This window comes from Stomoxys calcitrans, chromosome 1 (assembly GCF_963082655.1).
Source record: "Stomoxys calcitrans chromosome 1, idStoCalc2.1, whole genome shotgun sequence".
NCBI classification, from domain to species: Eukaryota; Metazoa; Arthropoda; class Insecta; order Diptera; family Muscidae; genus Stomoxys; species Stomoxys calcitrans.
In genome coordinates, this window is record NC_081552.1 from 143,646,912 (window position 1) to 143,662,429 (window position 15,518).

Below are 15,518 nucleotides of genomic sequence, written 5' to 3' on the forward strand. Positions count from 1 at the left end.
AAAAAGTGATTCGACAATCGGTTTGATTGATATGTATATATATATATATATATATATATATATATATATATATATATATATATAGGATAGGAATTGCACATTCTTGAGGCTCAAGTAGTCAAATCGGGAGATCGGTTTGCATCAAAGATATCAGGTCATGAACCTATTCGAACCGTACTGAAAATAACTGCTAGAGGTCATACGAAAACCCATTGTGCAAAATTTCAACCGTATTGGATAAGATTTGCGTCCTCTAGAGGCTCAAGAAGCATATTCGAGATATCGCTCTATATGAGACCTATATCAGCTTTCGGGCCGATTCGGAGCATACTTCATGGCTGGAGGTGATAGTAAAAGTCATCGTGCAGAATTTCAGCCCAATCGGATATGAATTGCGCCAACTAAAGCTTCAAGAAGGATAACCGGGAGATTGCTTTACATGGGAGCTTTATCTAAAAATAGACCAATTTGGTCCATTTTCAATGCCAACCTACCTACATTAATGAAATGTATTTAAGCAAAATTTTAGGCCCCTAGTTCTACTCGACTAGTTGTTTGGCTAGCGTGCTTTCGACAGATGGGCCGAAACGGCTAGATAGACTTAAAATCTCAAGACGCTCAAGAATATATATTCACTTTATGGGGTCTTAGTCGAATATTTCGAGGGGCTGGAAACGGAATGACGAAATTAGTATGCCCCCATTTTGTGGTGAAGGGTATTATGAACTAACGTAAGACGAGCTACCACGCAGACAACAAGAGCACTCTAAAAGTTTCATACTCATGTCCATATATGTCCAGAATAGAGGGCTGCTATATATATGTCTGGCCTAATAATTAAAATGCAAATATTTATTATCAAAACAGGTTTTATTATATTTCAAAGTATTCTACAACATGATTTACACACATTTGAATACGCTCAAACCGATTGTCGAATCACTTTTTCCACTCCGATTGAGGCACCTCCAAAAAATGGTTATTGAACGCTTTAATAACCTGGCGACGAAAATCGTTAACTATTTCTCACTGTGCGGAAATAGAAAGAAGCCATTGAGTGCCAAGTCGGGGCTGTATAGCGGATGACCCAACAATTCAACGTTTTGGTCGGTCAAAAACAGAACTGGTTTGAGCCGATGTGTGAGAGCTCGCATTGTCATAGTAAACAATGATTCGTCCAGTTTTGTTCGTTTTTCGAATTTCACCGAGGCAAACAAATTGCGGCGAACAGTCGCCACGTAACCAATTTTGCTGAAGGAAAAAATAGTGCTTCCTTCACGATCCAGCGAAGACCCACACGATCGATTGCTGTTTTGTTTCGGGCTCATACGTATAGATCCATGATTCGTCACCTATGACGATCTTATTAACGTCTTGTGAAACAGTGCGATCGTATCTTTTCACCAATCGACACGAGCCTTTTTTATGCCGGATCCAACGAGAAATTTACGGCCAGGTGTTCATGCAATACCGAATGTATGCTGGTGGGATAAATGTTCAGAGATGACTCTAACTCACGGTATGCCGCATGACGATCTTGGATTGAATGGCATCAATGATCTCTGGTACAACGGCCGTTTTTGCATGACCTTCACGGTGCAATAGGATGGTGCTTCATCACCATAGAAACATTTAAGTTAATCAATGCACTTTTGTCGTAAACAAACACTGCAAACAGCACAAATGTTGGTTGTTCGTCAAAACATTCTGAGTGCATCTGGCAACACTTAGTATTGCCTAGGCCATACATATATTGGGTTGTCCAAAAAGTAATTGCGGATTTTTTAAAAGAAAGTAAATGCATTTTTAATAAAGCTTAGAATGAACTTTAATCAAATATACTTTTTTACACTTTTTTTTCTAAAGCAAGCTAAAAGTAACAGCTGATAACTGACAGAAGAAAGAATGCAATTACAGAGTCACAAGCTGTGAAAAAATTTGTCAACGCCGACTATATGAAAAATCCGCAATTACTTTTTGGGGTACCCAATATATAGCAACCCTAGTTTTTGATTTTATCAGCAGACTTTTAAATTAAATGCTGTGCACCGATTCATTTCAAAAAAAAAAAATTTTTTGACTACAAAAATGATACCGAATATTAGTATTAATTACTTTGAAGTAGAATAAATCGATGATGATGGTTTAGAATGTGTACCACCTAGTCAAAACGAGGTCCACGTAGCAGTAACCTCGCTGAAAAATACGCTGATTGGGCGTATGCATCAGCTCGTCTGCGCATTTTGGCTTGAAGAACGCATACCCGATGATTGGAACCTCAGCATACAAGATGTGCCAACTACAGAAGAATAAGTCTCCTCCACACCGCATATCAGATACTATCGAGCGTACTTTGGGCAAGATAAATGTCTAAAGTCACCATAGACCAGATATTTACACGGCGCCAAATTCTGGAAAAGTCCCGAGAAGAACAAATCAACACCTACCATCTTTCCGTTGACTACAAAGCGCCAAATTATGGAAAAGACCCGAGAAGGATAAATCAACACCTACCATCTTTTCGTTGACTACAAAGCCGCCTTCGATAGCCCTATACGTTCAAAGGTATTTCAGGCCATGTCTGAGTTTGATATCCCTGCAAAACTGAGACGACTTTGCAACATGACGCTTGTTCAATACCAAACGAGGTTTCAGACAAGGAGACAGCCTATCGTGTTATCTCTTTAATATCCTGCTGGAGAAGATTATACGAGATGCAGCTGCGAATAGGCATGACACACCACTCGCAAGAGAACACATGCTTCTCGCCTATGCCGATCGCAGCAGCCTTTGAAAATATCGAAAGAGAATCAACGAAAGTGGATTTGGCAGTAAATTGATATAAGACAAAGTGTATCAGCCACTTTGTCTTTGTCAACTCCTACAAGGCCAAGTAAACCCGAGCAGGTTAAGTTCAAAGATGGGCTATATCGGACTATATCTTGATATAGCCCCCATATAGACCAATTCGCCGATTTAAGGTCTTAGGCCCATAAACGCCACATTTATTATCTGATTTTGCTGAAATTTGGGACTGTGAGTTGTGTTAGGCCCTTCGACATTCCTCTTCCATTTGGACCGATCCGATGACTTAAGGTCTTAGGCCCATGAAAGCCACATTTATTATCCGATTTTGCTGAAATTTGAGACAGAGAGTCGTGTTAGACTCCTCGATGTCCTTCTTCAAATTGGCTCAGATCGGTCTAGATTTAAATATAGCTGCCATATAGACCGATCTCTCGATTTAAGGTCTTGGGCCCATAAAAGGCGTATTTATTATCCGATGTCGCCGAAATTTGGGCCAGTGAGTTGTATTAGGCCCCTCGACATCTTTCTTCAATTTGGCCCGGATCGGTTCAGATTTGGATATAGCTGTCATATAGACTGATCTCTCGATTTAAAGTCTTGGCCTCATAAAAACACGATTATAATCCGATTTCGCTGAAATTTGACACAGTGGCTTATGTTAGGCTTTTCGACATACGTGTCGTATATGGTTCAAATCGGTCTATATTTGGACTCAATGTCCGTGCGAATTTGATCCAAATCAAACCATATTTCGATATAGCTGCTATGGGGACATTAGTAATGCATTTTTCACCGGACTATGACGAAAGGTGATTTACATATATACCCGAGGTGGTGGGTATCCAAAGTTCGGCCCGTACGAACTCAACGCCTTTTAACTTGTTTTGTTTTGTTTTATTACATAGTGATCGCTTCCGTTGTAAATCGGTACATATACGTGATGAAAATATATCAAAATGTTTAAGAACTTATCCGTTAGGATCGTTATTTGTCAAATATTTTTGAAAAGGTTAAAACACACACAATACACAATTAGCGCGTACTGGCACCAATGTTCGGTCACCTACATGACCAATCTCGCAAAATGCCATCAGCATTTTTATACCCTACACCACCACTGTGGCACAGGGTATTATAGATTTGTGCATTTGTTTGCAATGCTAAGAAGGAGAAGAGCTAGACCCATCGATAAGTATACGGATCGGCTTAGAATCACTTCCTGATTCGATTTAGCTATGTCCGTCTGTCTGTCTGTCCTTTTAGTCTTGTAATCAAGGTACAGGTCGCATTTGTTGTCCGATTTTCACAGCATTTTGCATAAGTCTCTTTTTTGGTTCAAGGACGAACGCAATTGGTTTTGGAAAAAATCGGTCCAGATTTTGATATACAATAGCTCCCATATATATCTTTCATCCAATATGCCCTTTTAAATCTGTAGGAGCCACAATTTTGGTCCGATCTTTACCAAATTTAGCATGAGATGTTTCGTGTGACGTCTTAATACGTGTGCAAAATTTCATCTAACTTTCATCCTATTTGACCTATTAAGGCTGTAGAAGGCACAATTTTGGTCCGTTCTTTACCAAATTTGTGACGTCCCAATATGTGTGCAAAATTTCATCACAATCGGATCAGATTTACATATAGCTACCATATATATATTTCATCCGATATACCCTTTTAAAGCCGTAGTAACTACAATTTTGGTCCCATCCTTACAAAATTTTGCTGAAGATGTTTTATTTGACGTCGCACTACATGCAAACAATTTCATCAAAATCGAACCAGATTTACAATAGGTAAAGTTCTCATATGTATCTTTTATGCGTTTCGACTTTGAAGGCTGTAGAAGCCCCTATTTTTGTACCATCGTAAGAAAATCGTACAAGGTTCTATTCGATACTTCAATAGGTATGCAAAATTAAAGTCAGACTTTTGGATATAAGTGCTATATATTAAAAGTATTACGTAGCCTCGGTGGTGTAGGCTTTGATATGGGCGGCTCCGCCCGACTTTTGCCTTTTCTTACTGGTTAAGTACTAAATCTGCGAAAATGTTTGAAATCTTGCGCGGAATTACATGTACGGTGTTCATGCATAGCATTCACGCATATGACCGCTTGCTTTATTTTGAGTAATGCGTAGTGCAATTTTGCACTGGTTAACCGGAGCTCTGTGATACATTTGAGTCACACCATATTTTACAAAAGTTAAAGAGGGTCACAAGCGACAACTACTCACCAAAGAATAAACAAAATTATGAAAATATTCAATGCAATTTAAAAAAAAATTCTTACATCATACCATAAGGTATGATGTAAGTTAGCAACTCCTCTAATTCAATTAACGCAAATGATTTAAGGGGGAGAAAAAGGGAGAGTATGTGGGTAGTTGCTTGGTGGATTGGCGGGTGTGTATGCGTGAAAAGGTGATGTCGAACTAACCACTCTGCCAGCCGCTCACAGACATTGTACGAGTTGTATGGAACTTACACATTGGGGTCACTTATATTTAAGTTTAACGCCAAATTTGATTAAGATATACACAAGAACATAAAGTTCAAATATATTTGTGATGTTCGTGTTTCATTGGGAATTTAGGTTCTTATTATCGGTATTAGTTTACTAATTTATACTTTAATGGTTTCATGGATGTTTGCAAGTACACACAAAAAAGCCTTTGGACATTTCTGTTTAAACCAAAAAGGGATAATGGAACAAAAATACAAAATAACCAAATAAACAATAATATTTATCGTAAATAAAAACAAGGGGGAAAATTAAAATGTTACACCTTCTACATATAGCCAAAAAAAAATTAAAATGTGAAATTTTTAGTTCTTCTGATAGGGGGTTTTATTAAAATGTGGCAAACATAAAGGTATAATTTATTGTTGCTTTTATAATATACATACATTGATCATATTAGGTTATTTTAGTATCGTGATAAGAAGAAAGAAGGGACGGACATTCACTTACCAATAGTGGAAATGGTAGAAATGCGTTCAAATGTTGACTCGGTTGTTTTGTGCAAAGTTTTCACTGTATCCATCAGATTGTCTGGAATAGGAAATGAACATAAATGTCTAAGTCTTCTATGCTCTGTGAGTAATTCAAATAAAAGTTGAAATTTACATGACATGACAATTTTTGAGACAAATAATCGAAAGTTTATTTTATAATAACGAGGAGAAAGGTATGCCGTTAATAATGAAAAACAACAACAGGCAAGAGGCCATCACGGCCAAGCTTACAGGACCATATCGTTTACATGAAATGTCCTAACGAATTCCAACTTTGAGGTATTGAATTGGCGCTGGGCTGCTGGTGTACACTTTATCCTTCATGTGGCCCCCAAGGAGGAAGGGGCAAGGTGCTAAATCACAGTAAAAGCCTCAAAAGTGAATGTCAACAAAATCTCTTGTTGGAAAACCTTTATTATACAAGGGTTGCCTTTTATATTTCGGGATTAGAGTGGACAAAAAAAAAACAAATATTAATCATCGTCAAAATCGTTTTATTGTTTTCCAAAATACTCCCCATTAAGATCTATACACTTTTGCATGCGTTTGATCCAAAGCACTTTTGCCACTTCTTCAGGGGTCGAAAAACGTTGACCTCTCATTTTATTTTTTACGAACGCAAATAAAAAGAAGTCATTCGGTGTCAAGTCAGGACTATACGGCGGATAACTCATCAAATCGATGTTTTGAGTGCTCAAAAATGCAGTTGCTTCGAATTTTTGGAGCATTTCTTTCGACCAATGGACACGAGCCTTTTTCGAGAAATTCGTCTTAGAGTGAACTACGACCTCGGTTGAATTCACCATACCATCGATAAACACTGACCATTGATGGAGCTTCATCGCCAAAAATTGAATTAAGTTCATCGATGTACCGTTGTTAAGTTAATCCACGTCGAAAGTTGTGAACAATAATCGCACGAAAATGTTCACGATTTGATTCTATTTTTTGGGCGAAGTGAATCTTTTAAGTTATTGTAAACAACACACATAGTGCTCGTATGTCAAAACGTTCGGAGTACGTAAAACCTCAAAAATGTCAAGCTTTACGATAGAGCTGTCAGTTGACAGATTGCAACACAAGGGTTGTCCAATCCCGAAATAAAATAGCAGCCCTCGTATGTACAAATACCAGTATATGGAGGCCACCGTAACGCAGAGGTTGTCATGTCAGCCTATGACGCTGAAAGCCTAGGTTCGAAACCTGGCGAGAACATCAGAATATAATTTAAACGATGGTTATCCCCTCCTAATGCTGGCGACATTTGTGAGGTACTATGCTGTGTTAAAACTTCTCCCCAAAGAGATGTCGCACTGCGGCACGTCGCTCGGACTCGGCTATAAAAAGGAAGCTTCGAATATTTGCTGCAGTCAAACTAAAACGCGTGTCTTTGCTGGTATTCACGCTTGTTGTAACGACAACAATCATCGCAATTGATCCCCACAGGTTGAACTCATCTTACACATTCTTGAGTCCTCTTGCGATTGTTTGAGCTTTCCCATCTTTTAATTTGAGCGCAATCAACTTAATTTCTTTGAATTCATTTTTGAGGACAACGGCCTGATATTCAAGGCTCTCGTGCATGCTCCACACTTCCAGATAAAGTGTGCTTACCAAGTAATCCTACACCCGAGCAGCTTCCTTGTATATTGCCTTGTGGATTCCCGACTGACATGGGGTTGGCACTTCAATGCCCTCAGCGAAAAGCAGGTGGTAGACTGTTGCTGCTCCGTGGGAAAACAATTTGAGCTTGTGACAAGGCGTTTTGCAATGCCTGTTTGGTTATGCTTCCTTTTTCTCGTTGATATTGCATTGTAATCCTACCAAGGACTATCTGTACTGTTGCCGAATGAGTCCGTGCTACTTTCGGAACAATCAAGTATCGCTGAGCTGATAAGTGTGGAAACATTCGCCTCCATTGCCCTTTTCGCTTGGATGAGTGGATAGTGTTGGCACCAGCAGGTTTGTCGCCGGAATAGCCAACGAGGCCTTTGCTCTCAACTTGTAGTTTGTAGAAGTTCTTATCTTCTTTGCAAATCGATTCGCCTTTTACATTGGTAATGTCAAACAATTCCTTCAATCAATCAATGTTTTGTCTTTTTCAGAAGTTTTGTTCGTTTTGCACAAATGGCTTGATCAGATATATGCGGGAAGTTCAATGTTTTGCCCCATAGGGACTTAAGCTCTATAGTAATTAGATCGATCCTCTCTGCGTTCTTTGGTAGTGGACTTAAGAAATTTGGAGCGCCCCAAGACGTGGTTTTTCAGGGGCATATGACTACGTTCACTTAATGGTCCATCAACAATTGCCACGTTGCATCTTCTTGATGGTGCTAGAAACTTGGCAAGGTTCTTTATACACATTTCCTTGTTCTTCTCCGTGTTGAAAGAGCTCTTCTTAAATGAGATGTTGTATTGCATTCAATAACTACAATGGAAGATGCCTTGCCTCTATTCAGTTTTGTCTGAACTTGTTGAATGACACAAATCAATCAATTAACATTAAGCATTTCCCATCCCATTTTACAATCCCGCAATCCCGACTTTGACTACGGGAATTCCCGGAAAAATTAACTTTTTTAAAATCCACCGACAGCAACCATTGCTAATGAAAAACTACAGTATTGTTAACAGCTGATGGAGGTTTAAGCATCCTATCTCACCGGTAGTTGATGTGGATATTATAAGTTCACTAAACATACGACATTTTAACCAAATCTAATAAAAATCTTTAAAAAGGAGGCTCCATCTATTTATGGACTTATCCGGACATAATCCAAGGACATTTTTGTACTTTATAGTCAACTGTATGAAAATTCAGGACTCAGGGGCTCAGAAGGTGACATCGAATTAACAGCCCATTTGCTATTTCCATCGATTTACATCAATAAGAGAAGAGCCTGTATAGCTGAGGTGTCGTGATTTAATATCTTCCAGCAGCTTTGGTCAGTCGCAATTGTGGTATCACTATTACCTAACCAAACCTTATATCAATAAAAGTATTAGTTCGAAACTTCAAGCAGTTAAAACTGTATTCGTTCTACCTCGTGGCGACAAAACGACCAAGAAAATATATACGCAAACCGATATTTCGGGTTGTTATAACGCTTGGGACCACCGTAAACGCCTGAGTTCAAAGCACGGCTAGAACGTCAACAAATTTTTGGAATGGTTATCACCTCCTATTGCTGACGACACTTGTGAGGTAACTACCCTAAGTAATCAGCAGACAACCGTGACGCAGAGGTTAGCATTTCCATCTGGGTTCGAATTCTGGTAACAACAACAGAAAAAATAAACAGCGGTGGTTATCCCCTCCTAATGATAGCAACATTTGTGAGGTACTATGCCAGGTAAAAACTTCTCCCTAAAGAGGTGTCGCACCGCGGCACGCCGTTCGGGCTCGCCAATAATATGAATGTCCCTTAATACTGCGCTTAAACTTAAATTGGATAACACTCATTGATATGCGAGAAATTTACCCCTGTTTCTTGGTGGAATGTTCATGGGCAAATTTTCAATTGCAATCTTCCCTGTAATCTTCGAAAAATAAGCGATCGTTTTGCGAAATTTTGAACTGGAATGTAGCAGATAAAATCACATGTACACGGATACACTGTTTTCCCTTAATAAAATCAGCTAGTGTGAGCCATCAATCCTGATTTAATGAGCAGTGTTAATGAGGTTCAATGATTATTTGAAAGGAGGGGAAATTCCCCCGAAATCCAATGATTGGAAAATATTTTCCAATTTCCCGGAAATGAAAAATGAATTTCCGGGAACTGTTATCTTCAGTATGACCTTGATACTCTTTACGAATGGTGCAACCAGAACTTTATGGAACTTAATATTTTCAAATGCAAACACATATCATTTTCAAGAATAACCTCTCTTAAAACTAGCTACTTTTTGGGTTCCAATCAACTTGAAGTAGTCAATAGCTTTAAAGACCTTGGATTTCTTCTAGACCAACGCATAAACTTCGGTCAACACATTTCAATGGTTGTTAACAAAGCACGTAGTGCTCTTGGCTTCATGAAACGCTGGAGTAAAGAACTTAATGATTTCTCTGTGACGAAAAACTTATATACGTCGCTAGTCAGAAGTAATCTCGAGTACGGTTCAGTGGTATGGGATCCGTACTTCAATATTCATTCTGAATTTCTATTATTTTGTCTCCGTCGAAATGGGTGGGACAGAAGTTCATTACCTTCGTATGAGTACCGATTAAATCTTATAAAGCTTCTTAAAAAATTCGTAGAACCATGCTAAACATTACGTTTTTGGCTAAATTAATTCATGATCAAATAGATTCCTGCTCTCTTTTGAGTCGAATTTTCTTTAACGTTCCTATCAGATCTACCAGATATTTTGATCTTTTGAAAATTTCTTATTATAAAACCTCGATATGCCAATAATGATCCTTTTCGGCACCTATGTTGTCAATTTAATCAACTGAAAGATTAATAGATCTATCTGAGAATCGAGAAAGTTTGAAAAGGAAAATTATATTATTTGTAAATTCTGAGGTTAATACATTTGAAAATATATTGTTATTAGTCTGTAAGGGTATTTATTATCTATAGACTTAAATAAAAAATAAAAACAAGAAACTTCGTAATGAACACCTATTTATACTACGTATTTTTCAATATTTTACTAACAGGTATTTATGAATGCGCGCATCTTACTTTACGGTGGCTATATACCTGTATTAGCATGTGTACGTTGCAAATTTTTCAAAACTTTCAAATCAATGACAAATGTGGTTTCTGTTACTAAACCATCCCCAACAGGTAGACAACGGAAAAACACACATCAATAAAAAACGGAGTAGCTACAATAAAAATAAAACCCACCGGACAATTCACCATAAATTTATTAGAGTTTATTAATTTCCTATCACAATCATATAAATGACAACCTTTTGTTTCTCACAAATTTTCTAAGAATCAGAAAAAGTCGTCAATGGTTTTTCCAAAGACGATTCCAAATGAGATACATTCACTCATTTGTTTATAAAAATCAAGTATGTAAACCGATCAATATCTCATTTCGTGAAAGTTATAGGACTTGACACATTTTTCCGTTTTGGATTTGTTTGATTTAAAATATAGAAACAAATTTAGATTTTTTTCAAAAATATATAATTTGAAAGTAGTTTGCGCGTGACTTTTTTTTATCCACCACCGAAGGATGGGGGTATATTCATTTTGTCATTCCGTTTGCAACACATCGAAATGTCCATTTCCGACCCTATATAGTACATATATTCTTTATCGTCGTAAAAATCTAAGACGATCTAGCTATACCCGTCCGTCTGTCCGTCTGCCTGTTGAAATCACGCTACAGTCTTTAAAAATAGAGATATTGAGTTGAAACTTTGCACAGATTCTTTTTTGTCCATTAGCAGGTTAAGTTCGAAGATGGGCTTTATCGGACTATATATTGATCTAGCCACATTTATTATCCGATTTTGTTGAAATTTGGGACAGTGACGTCCCTCTACAATTTGGCCCAGATCGGTCCAGATTTGGATATAGCTGCCATATGACCGATCCGCCGATTTATTTATTTCATTTCATGCAATGCGAAGCCATCAGGCCTATAAATAATCACATTATGCATAAGACGTACTTTTTCTAACATAAGTTAAAAAACTACTCAATTAGGTCGATTTAAGGTCTTGGGCCCATAACAGCATTTGTTTTGCGATTTCACCGAAATTTGGGACAGTGAGTTGTGTTAAGCTCCTCGATATCCCTCTTCAATTTGACTCAGATCGATTCATATTTGGAAATAGCTGCCATATAGACCGATCTCTCGATTTAAGGTCTTGGGCCCATAAAGGGAGCATTTATTGTGCGATTTCGCCGACATTTGGGACAGTGAGCAGTGTTAGGGTCATCGACATCTCTCTGCAATTTGGTCAAGATCGGTTCAGATTTGGATATAGGTGCCATATAGACCGATCTCTCGATTTAAGGTCTTGGGCCCATAAAGGGAGCATTTATTGTCCGATTTCGCCGAAATTTGGGACAGTGAGTTATGTAAGGCGAATTTCCACCGGACTTTGACGATAGGTGGTTTACATATATACCCGAGGTGGTGGGTATCCAAAGTTCGGTCCCGCCTTTTAACTTGTTAATAAAGGGTGATTTTTTTGAGGTTAGGATTTTCATGCATTAGTATTTGACAGATCACGTGGGATTTCAGACATGGTGTCAAAGAGAAAGATGCTCAGTATGCTTTGACATTTCATCATGAATAGACTTACTAACGAGCAACGCTTGCAAAACATTGAATTTTATTACCAAAATCAGTGTTCGGTTCGAAATGTGTTCATTCACCGTAACGTTGCGTCCAACAGCATCTTTGAAAAAATACGGTCCAATGATTCCACCAGCGTACAAACCACACCAAACAGTGCATTTTTCGGGATGCATGGGCAGTTCTTGAACGGCTTCTGGTTGCTCTTCACTCTAAATGCGGCAATTTTGCTTATTTACGTAGCCATTCAACCAGAAATGAGCCTCATCGCTGAACAAAATTTGTCAAAATTTGAACACATTTCGAACCGAACACTGATTTTGGTAATAAAATTCAATGATTTGCAAGCGTTGCTCGTTAGTAAGTCTATTCATGATGAAATGTCAAAGCATACTGAGCATCTTTCTCTTTGACACCATGTCTGAAATCCCACGTGATCTGTCAAATACTAATGCATGAAAATCCTAACCTCAAAAAAATCACCCTTTATTTATGTGTAATTAACGTTATTTTAGTCTTTAATTGAGGGTAGTGGTATTGAAAACAATTAAGGATTTTGTAAGTAGCACGGAATTCCTAACTTAAAATTTTCTTTATAGAGGTTACTTTATAGTTTTTAGAGCGCACAACAAGCCGATTACTGGCTTAGGTGTATGTCCATAGTGGCATGGGGCGGATTAATATCTGCACCCTCTTTTCAACCTAACCTAGTATTTAATTGGTGCAACAGGAAATAATCATATATATATACACACCAGCTGTCACGGAGCGCTTCACTACAGCCTGATGTGGCTTTATAAAAGGAGATATTTCTGTAGATCCGGCGCCGGGGCATTTCTTTATGTATTCATTTGTTTATCATATTTGTTGTTCAAATACACGTCTTAGAAATACCATATCTGATACAAAAGCCCACAAGTCCTTCCTGGAAGAGCCATTAACCAAAAATGGCTCTTCGCAGCCTGCATGTCCGTTAGAGAGGTTTTGTGGCGGGCCCTCAGATACTTGTCTCCGAATTCGGATATCAGATTCGAACTTTATGTTCAAGACCCTTTCATTTAAGCCGCATATTCTTACGGTCGGATTGTATGTCCGTTTGGGGGATTTTTGTGGCGGCATTTTACTCTAAAACCGAATACCTTCCATTTTAGTCTCATATTACCCTGATTGATCTACTTTTTCCTTTTTGGGGGAGGGAATTTTGTAGGGGAATGGCGGCCACCAACATTTCCAAATTTTGACACCATTTTCGTGTTCTACTCTCAATTACCTTTCATTTGAATCTCATATCATTCCTATCGTCTGCTTTTTCATTGGGAAAATTTTAATGAGAGGGGGGCTTATCATTTAAGTCCCATGTTGCACCAATTGGTTTAAATGTCCGTTAGAGGATATTTTGGAGCGGGAGGCCCCCTGTGACCTGACCCCATATTTTTCGTATTATATTCCAAAATACCTTTCATTTGGGTCCTTTGTTGTCGCCATTAATCCACTTTTTTATTTTCGGTGGCAGTTTTAGGGTATGGAAAAGGGTTCGCACCCCTACTTTTATCAAAAAATTATATTGCCTATCACTCCCTCCAGACCAGTCCCTACAGAGTAACAAGCTGCTGATATCAGCAAACACTGTTGCTATGCAGATATAAAATGTTTAATTTATGAAGGAAACCATACCAAATTTTAGAGTTGGTTTTCGTGCTACATTTTATTTTGGTCACAAAATTATTTCATGGTCTTACTAGAAAATCGTCCAGTTTAGACCAATGGGTCTTTGTTTTTTGCTCTAACTTTTCAAAGGGTTTTTGTTGTTTTGCTTTTCTATTCGAAATAGAAACAACAACCAAACCCCATTGGTATAAGCTGAACGCAAATCTAAACGACAATTGAAACATTTGTTATATATTAATTGTTGGTATTAGTACCAATTTTAGGTAACCCAGGCTTGATAATACAGAACCATATGGTAAAATAGCACTTGTGTATAGGCTATTTGATATTGGTAACACTACCTGCATTCAGAAAACGATACAAGGACTATGCACCGGAAATATCCGAACTCTGATATTACCACCTTACAGAAAGCGTGATGGATTGGAAAAGGCGTTACATTATTTCCTACGAGGACCTAGAAAGAGAATTTGACCCCTAATCCGCTCATGATATCGAAATCGTGCTGGCAGATTCCAACAACAAAGGATTCACACGGCTACATGATTGTCGACCGATCAAAAGACGAGAAACCAATTAGAGCATATGTTCTGATAAATGGAAGACACTCAACAAGCGTATTAGACGTACGATTGATCAGAGGGGCGAACACCAATTCGATTCATTACTTTGTTGCAGCAAAGGTTCGCTCCTGTCTAAGCGTAGTGAGAAACGCACGATCTGGCATTACACGGTAGCTGGACGTGGGAGAGCTGCAAACACAACAGTCATACTACTCTCGGCTGACTCAATTGTTTGAAGAAAGCACTCCTAGCGTGATGGCAAACCATTGTCCATCCCATACAAAGAACCGCAACATCCGTACGTGGGTACCAATGAAGAAAAGTCTATTCCGCTAGGAAAATAAGGAAGTGGAAAGACGTGAGGAAATGATAAAAAAAATGTACAAAAATTCTATCATTGTATTAAATACCAAAAGAGGGCTTTGGTACAGACATATCCTCTTGCAGAGACAAAGATGACAGTATTCGATAATGGAGCCAATCCATCATCAATGATGATGGTTAGAATGTGTACCATCTGGTCAGAAGAGACTGGAAAACAAGACAGCAGGAGCCGATGGGTTGCCATCTGAACTATTTATGACCGGGGTCTAGACGCTGTCGAGTCGTATGCATCAGCTCGTCGACGCGATCTAGCTAGAAAAACGCATGCCCCATGATTGGAACTACAGAGGAATAAGTCTGCACCCTAACGCCAATGAGATAATTGGGCCCCACTAATGCGGCCTTAGACGTGGGAAATCCACCATTGACCAGATATTTACACTGTGCACAAAGCTTGGAAAATACCCCAGAAGGATAAATCAACTCCAACCATCTGTTCGTCGACTACAAAGCCGCCTTCGACAGCTCTAAACGTTTACAGATATTTTCAAACATTGTCTCAATTTGGTATCCCTGCAAAATTAACACTACGTTGTAGGACGACGCATGCTGATCCCGCCACGGGATAGCTGTAAGCACCACACAGGCTAGAACATTGAGGTCCAATCTGTGTGTTGTTCATTGCTGAAACGAGAAGCTTAGCTGCGAGCTATTGGGTCCACAGGGTGCGGATAGTGGAGTGCTCCATACGGAGTAGCTGCAACGGCAGTCACGGACAATCAGCGGTATCCAGCGGAGAGTCTCAGAGATTGCCTATGATGCTCAATATGACAAGGCGAGTTATTGACGCCTTTAAATAACCAA